The sequence below is a fragment of the Crinia signifera genome, chromosome 9 (genome assembly GCF_055691185.1).
Source record: "Crinia signifera chromosome 9, ASM5569118v1, whole genome shotgun sequence".
NCBI classification, from domain to species: domain Eukaryota; kingdom Metazoa; phylum Chordata; class Amphibia; order Anura; family Myobatrachidae; genus Crinia; species Crinia signifera.
This window is the reverse complement of record NC_139225.1, coordinates 154,602,959-154,611,141: the sequence shown is the minus strand read 5'-3', so window position 1 is coordinate 154,611,141 and position 8,183 is coordinate 154,602,959.

Below are 8,183 nucleotides of genomic sequence, written 5' to 3'. Positions count from 1 at the left end.
CTGCTGTCTGCGGACAGAAGAAACAGACTTAACTTGGTTGCTATTGACAACATCTCTGATTTCTAAAAACTCACACTTTAGTAAATCCCCCCCCCCCAGGTTTATGAGGATATATCTCTATATCTGTTTTAAGGTGCCTACACACATAGAGATTTTCTGTCTGATCTATCTGGTGGGAACAAAAATCTGGAAATGCATGGGAGCATATAGCAACCACAAAATTTCACCCAAATGCAGGAAAACTGAAAAAAAAATATCTGCTTTGATAAATTTGTTATATCACAACGATTAAACAATTTGTCTGACTGATCACTGTCTGATTTTAAATGTTTGGGAACAATTTTTTGATTGTCAGTTGCTCCCATACATTTCCAGGTTTTTGTTCCCACCAGACAGATCAGACAGAAAATCTGTACGTGTGTACGCACCTTTAGTATAGCTAAGCCCTTAGGTCATCAAGTAACAAGACAAGACAAAGTAATGTACAGTATACAGTGTGATGGCACTAAAGAGATATAGTTACTAAAGTGCGGGTGTACAGAAGTGGAGATATTGTCCATAGCCAACAGATAACCATCAGAATGAGTTATATTTTTCTAGCAGGCAATAGATAAATAATGAGTAGAATTTTATTGGTTGCTAAGGGAAACATCTCAAATTCTGTAAACCTGCACTTTAGTGAATATCAGGGCTGCCATCAGGAATTTTGGGGCCCGGGACTCAATTCCAGTCAGGGCCCCAGCCCCCCTTCCACCCCCCTCCCCCTCCTCACTTCACTTACCGTAACCTGGCTCCTACTCGCCCATCTCCTCTTCCGCTGAGCTGCAGCCCGGAGGTCCCGGAGCGCAGGCTTCTTCAACTGAGGAGGCTGGCGGGCAATTAAAATGCAGCACGGGCTGGTGAGACAATCAGCCGCTCTGATTGGCTGCTGGTACACAAGGTCTGATTGGCTACCGGTACACAAGCTCTGATTGGTTCAAAAGCCGGTGCAGCATTTTAATTGACTGCCGGCATCCTAGGTTGTATTAGGCCTGCGCTCCGGGAACTGCTTTGTTCAGCGCACTGAGCGCAGCACAGCGGAGGCAGTCGGGGGATTGTGGTGGGCAAAATGAGCTGCCCGGGCCCTCCCAGAGGCCAGGGCCTGGGACAATTGTTCCCACGGCACTCCCCTATTTGCGGCCCTGGTGAATATACAGTAGCCCTATTTGTGTCCTTAGACCATGGCCCAGTTAGTGTAGCGTTGCCTGCTATCAGACTGCGGGCAACCATCTCCGTAAGGAAGGGGGCGGGGCCACCGCTAGGACTAAAAAAAGGGGATGGGATGTGGGCCGACAATGGGAAGGTTGACATTACTTTTTCATGTTCTTTGTTCCGGGTGTCGACATAGCGACATGGACACCGTCTAAGTGTAACGCATCCCCTCGCACGGCTCGCTGCACTTGCCATGCTTCGGGCACGGTGCCACGCTGTGCTCGGCACACTGATATATTTTCCCACCACACCCTAATGCTTGATTATTAATTGTCAGATATTTTTTAATGATTTATATTTTGTGCATTGTTATTATTTGTACAATATTTGTATATGATTTATATATTTGTACAATATTTATATGATGTACTTGTACGCGGTTGCACTGAGCTCGCAGATCATTAGCGCTGGCGTCTGTGTTGATACATATTAAGCGCCAATAAGGGGATAGATTTTCCGTGTGTGTGTTGAATTGCGACTTCTCACTAGTTGACGGCTTAATTCTCTCATTCCCAGATCGGAGAGACCCCGGCAGAGTCATTATACCGCACTCTGACGCTTCACATAATAGTGCATCGCTCGCTGATGTCGCTGATTTAATTCCAGCGTTCAATGTAAAACAACACTGAAGTAGCCTACACGCCACCAGTCACTGCCTGCAGCTGTGTGGAGTTAACAGGCTACAGGGGGTTAATAGTCAACAGCGTTTGACATGAATGAATGTGCAGGCCAGATGAATCGAGCGCCTATAGGCAATCCCACACACACACACACACACAATGTGCAGTCAGGATGTGGAATCTCTAGTGTGAGAATTACGTGGCATTGTAGTGTTAGCACCATCTCCAGCACACAGGACAGTGATAACTAGCATGTGTCTCTTTATATAAAGAGCATGTACAGTATTGTTAAGCAACAGTCATTGGTGGAGATCATGCTTGCCTACCTGACCGTCTCCATGAGGGAGAAAATGCTCTGCACCTGGACTTCCCTGGTAATGTACAATTGCCAGCACCTGTGGGGAGCTAGGTAAAGGTGTTTCACCCCAGGTGATGGCAATCATACATTACCATGGAAATCCAGGAGCAGAGCATTTTCTCCCGCATGGAGAGGGTCAGGTAGGCAAGTATGGTGGAGATGTATCAAACCTTGAAAAGAGATAAAGTGGAGAGAGTGGCTGATTCACGATCGCTCGTTGTGGCCGCAGCTGTGCGGCATTTATATGGTTGCTAGGCAGCAGCGAAACTGAATCAGGCATAAAGGTAGACAGTGAAAAAAGGTCGACATTCACCAAAGATCAACACAAGCAAATAGTCAACATAGTTAAAGTCGGCATGAGTTATTCACTTTTTTGGTGTCTGTGTCGACACCGGAGATCGCGGACCGCCAAATAGTGTACCTCGTAACCTCGCATGGCTAGCCGCCACACTTTACCGTTCCCAATCAGAGAGTTCACATGGATGGTAAAGCACGAAGAAAAGAAATGGAAAAAATCACGAAAAATCTCATGTCGACTTTTTAATGTGTTGACCATTGCAATGTCAATATTGTGCTTGTGTCGACTCTTTGTCAATGTTGTGCATGTCGACCTGTTGGTGCTGACCTATTGAATTTCTGTCTTGATACGATCACCCCTTTACCCACATACAGTATGATCCCCCGCTTTACTGACATTTTTCAATTCCTGTCTAACATGGCATTTAGGAGTGTTGGTACTTTATCTCTCTCCACTTTATTACTCTCCACATGTTGATAAATCTCCCCATTGTATTTGCAGCAGAAACCAATGAATATATGCCCTTATTCTGGTTCACTCACAAAGGCAAATTCCTTCTAAAATGGACAAAACCATGTGCACTGCAGGTGGGGCAGATGTAACATGTACAGAGAGAGTTAGATTTGGGTGGGGTTTTACATCAAATTGAGATCTATATTGCAGTGTAAAAATAAAGCAGACAGTATTTACCAAATCTAATTATCTCTGCACATGTTACATCTGCCCCACCTGCAGTGCACATGGTTTTGTCCATTTGAGATGGAATTTGCCTTTGCGAGTGAACCAGAATAAGTGCCATAATGTAGAATTGTGTGAATTATCCCCACAATTACCCTGCTGGTTTCTCTCTTCTAGATTCCTCTACAGAAGTTCCGTCATTTCTTGCAACACGACGGAGCGATAGGATAGGGAAAAAAAGTCTGTTTTCATTGGAGGATAAAAAAGGGGAAGAGTTGTGCGCGAGATGTGAGTGCGCTAGAGCGGAACTGCCATGGGTGTAACAATATGGGGTCAGTATAATGTAGATCAACTATAAACAGAGTGGGTATATTTACACCCTTAGGTGTGACAGTAGTGGATGGTACAGTAGTTGGGTATTGTAGTGCACAATGATTTAGCTGCAGTACCGCATCCTCTATGCTGCATTGGTAGGATGCCAGGCTCCAGGGGGCATCCTACCAAGTGCTGGGGTTACTGTGCAGGGTCCAACCAGGTGACACTTTTAGTACGCAGAGCCATATCTGGTGCTAGGGTTACTATGCAGAGCCATATCTGGTGCTAGGGTTACTATGCAGAGCCATATCTGGTGCTGGGGTTACTATGCAGAGCCATATCTGGTGCTGGGGTTACTATGCAGAGCCATATCTGGTGCTGGGGTTACTATGCAGAGCCATATCTGGTGCTGGGGTTACTATGCAGAGCCATATCTGGTGCTGGGGTTACTATGCAGAGCCATATCTGGTGCTGGGGTTACTATGCAGAGCCATATCTGGTGCTGGGGTTACTATGCAGAGCCATACCTGGTGCTGGGGTAAGTAGGCAGAGCCTCGTCTGGTGCTGGGGTTGGTATGCGGAGCTATATCCGGAGCTGGGGTTAATATGCAGAGCCATATCTGGTGCTAGGGTTAGTATGTGGAGCCATATCTGGTGCTAGGGTTAATATGCAGAGCCATATCTGGTGCTCGGGTTAGTATGCAGAGCCATGTCTGGTGCTGGGGTTAGTATGCAGAGCTATATCCGGTGCTGGGGTTAGTATGCAGAGCCAAATCTGGTGCTCGGGTTACTATGCAGAGCCAGATCTGGTTCTAGGGTTAATATGCAGAGCCATATCTGGTGCTAGGGTTAGTATGCAGAGCCATCTCTGGTGCTGGGGTTACTATGCAGAGCCATATCTGGTGCTGGGATTAGTATGCAGAGCCATATCTGGTGCTGGGGTTACTATGCAAAGCCACATCTGGTGCTAGGGTTAGTATGCATAGCCAGATCTGGTGCTAGAATTAGTATGCTGAGCCAGATCTGGTGCTATCATTAGTATGCTGAGCCACGTCTGGTGCTAGGGTTAGTATGCGGAGCAACGTCTGGTGCTAGGGTTAGTATTCGGAGCCATACCTGGTGCTGGGGTTAGTATGCAGAGCCACATCTGGTGCTGGGGTTACTATGCAGAGCCAGATCTGGTGCTATCATTAGTATGCTGAGCCACGTCTGGTGCTAGGGTTAGTATGCGGAGCAACATCTGGTGCTAGGGTTAGTATTCGGAGCCATACCTGGTGCTGGGGTTAGTATGCAGAGCCACATCTGGTGCTGGGGTTACTATGCAGAGCCACATCTGGTGCTAGGGTTAGTATGCAGAGCCAAATCTGGTGCTAGGGTTACTATGCAGAGCCATATCTGGTGCTGGGGTTACTATGCAAAGCCACATCTGGTGCTAGGGTTAGTATGCAGAGCCATATCTGGTGCTGGGGTTAGTATGCGGAGCCATATCTGGTGGTAGAGTTAGTATGCAGAGCCATATCTGGTGCTGGGGTTAGTATGCAGAGCTATATCTGGTGCTGGGGTTACTATGCGGAGCCACATCTGGTGCTGGGGTAACTATGCGGAGCCATATCTGGTGCTGGGGTTAGTATGCGGAGCCATATCTTTTGCTAGGGTTAGTATGCGGAGCCATATCTGGTGCTAGGATTACTATGCGGAGCCATGTCTGGTGGTAGGGTTAGTATGCAGAGCTATGTCTGGTGCCCTATTTGCCTACTCTCCCGGAATGTTGGGGAGGGTCCTGCAAATCGAGTCCACCTCCCGACCCCCCAAAAAGGTGGGTAAGTCTCTCGCATTATCGCCACAGTCCCTGCTCCCCCTTCCCTGCAGTATAAAATTCAGAATTTTGCGGGTCCCCCATTTCATTCCTCTCTGGGCTTCTCCCGGAGCAATCAGTGCCGGCCGGGTCTCAATGCTGGTGGGCGTGACGCCCCTTTGTTATATTTTTGGACTGCCCTCCCACCTCTGGAGCCACCGGAAAGGATGCCCAGGAGCACAGCATAGGGTCATGTTGGAGCACAGGGTAGAGATAATAACATACTAATACTATCAGGCTGGAAACGAGGGGTACGGCAGGTGGATGAGAGAGAGCTGACAGACAGGGACTTTAAGGTTCTGGATGTTCCGATATTATCACCTTTGTTACGCAAGTGTCCCCTTAGATTGTTGGGGCCCCATTCTCACCTGCTCGCTGGGTTTGCATGTATTCAGAGCCTAGGGATCAGGGAAACTCTGCCCCCTCGAGCTTCCTCCCCCGGAACCTGTGTACGGCTGCGAATGCGTTCGCATGCGGTTGTGGTAAGTCTAGACCACAGGTTCTCAAAGTCGGTCATCAGGACCCCACACAGTGCATGTTTTGCAGGTCTCCTCACAAAGGGGGAGATTCTCTAAGCTAAAAATGCGGTAAAAACCCCATTATAGGGGTTTTTACCGCATTTTAGGATGCTGTAAGCATCCCCCGCCGGGTTACCGCGGCGGGGGGCATCGCCAGAAAAATCTGGCGATCCCCATAGAATCCAATGGGCTTCTACCGCAACCCTCCGCCACCCCGCATGCACACCCGCCGCCCCGCATCGTCCCCCTCTCACCTGTGTCCGGGCAGCACAGAGCTGTGCTGCCCGGACCTGTGACCTCCTCCTCCCTGCACTGATCCTCTTCCGGGTGCAGGGAGGAGGAGAGCCCGGCACAGCAGCAGCGCCAGGTAAGAGAGGGAGGGGAGAGCCGCGGGTCCCCATGACTCTATCGCAAAGGACAGCTCTTAACGCAAGAGCTGTCCTTTGCTATAATTATCGCCTATGTTAGAACATAGGCGATAATTATGTCTGCTATGAGCGGCGAAGGGGGGCGGAGCTGAGCCGCGATTCTTAGAGAATCTCCCCCAAAATCAAGTGAAATAATTAGCTTCACCTGTGGATCTTTTAGTGTCAGTCAGTAATGAGTGCACCTGTCGGGTGACCTGGAAAATGTGAACTGTGTGTGGGCCTGAGTTTGAGAACCACTGCTCTAGACTCACCCAGCACTGCGAAAGCCTTGGGGAAAAGGAGGCCGCTGACATCAGTGGCTCTCCCTCCCAACCGTCATAATTACGAAGTCGGAATAGTGACCATCGTAATCCCGACTGTCAGGCAGTTGCATAACTATGAACCTATGACGGGGGGAGCCAGATCCGGTGGGGTCTGTGGGGAGCACCAGGTGCGGTCTTCCTTAGCAAACACATAAGTGGTGCTGCGCAAGTCTCCATTCTCCCTCCGCCATCCTCCCTTCCTCCTCAACCCTCCCGTGGTCTGTGGGGAGCGGCGGGTGTGGGAAGCTGCCGCCTGATCACAGGGGGGGAGGTTGAAGCTGCGGAGGTAAGAGGACGCGCTCAGTGGCGTAACTATATAATTTGCGCCCCCCCGCCAAACTTTTTCGGCGACCCCCCCCCCATACCCATACCTGACAGAGCCGCATTTGCGGTCACTGTCCCGTCCAGTCTCCCTCAGCTCCGCTGCGCTGCTCCAGTCTCCGCTGCGCTGCTGCCCGGCCGCATCTGTGGTCACTGTCCCGTCACTCGCTCCCGGCGCCGGCTCCTGCTGATAATGAAAAGTGACTCTTAGAAAATGGCTGCCAAAACTGTCTGCAATACGGGGGCAGCCATTTTCTAAGTGTCACTTTTCATTATCAGCAGGAGCCGGCGCCGGGAGCGAGTGACGGGACAGTGACCGAAGATGCGGCCGGGCAGCAGCGCAGCGGGTAACTATAGCACCGCAGTCCCCCCGGCGCCCATAGTTACTCTGCGCCTCCCCGCCACGGCGGGGGCTGCGGAGGCTTAGTTACACCACTGGACGCGCTGCTGAATCCTCTCTTCCTGTTTCAAAGATGAGAAAAAGAATTCCTACAAGGGGCACTCTAAGCTGACTTGTTGGTTTGTTCAACAATCTTATACCAACATATTGTGTCCCAAGAAAAGTTTGTAAAAATGTAACTTTTATTGATTGCATCTTAAAAAGCTGCGAAATATGATAAAAACATTGTGATAAAGTGTAAATAAAGTGACAAAAATTTAAATGGAGCTGACCGTCGTGTGCATGTATTTTAATTACAGTTCAATGACTGTCTTGCATCTGTGTGATGATATTATGTAGTAATGTTATTATGTCCAGTTAGCTACAATGATGTCATGTGTTGTTAACCAGACTAGTACCCCTTTCACATCGGACTTTTAAAACGGTTAATTGTCGATTTTTTTTTTCATTTTAAAACGTTTAAGCCTGCACTGTGAATGCACCAGAGACGATTTACCGTTTAAAGTTAACTGGTATTTCGAACCGTGTAAAAAGCAGAGTCCTACACGGTTCCTTGCCGTTTTTTGAGCAATGTGAATGTGTACAATGTGTCTGAAACGGTATTCCAGGCAAACAACACAAGCTACAGAGCAGTGATAGGCTGTCCCCTTTAAAATGACAGGCAATGTTGACACTCTGGCTTGAAACGTGTTCGGGTTGAAACGGTTTGACTGCTATGTTGAATGAGACTTAACCGGTATTTAAAACGGTAATCTGCGGCAATGTTAAGGCTCTGACCCGTTTTAATTACCGTTTTAAAATACCGGTTTTTAAAACGTGTCGGCGATGTGAAAGGGGGG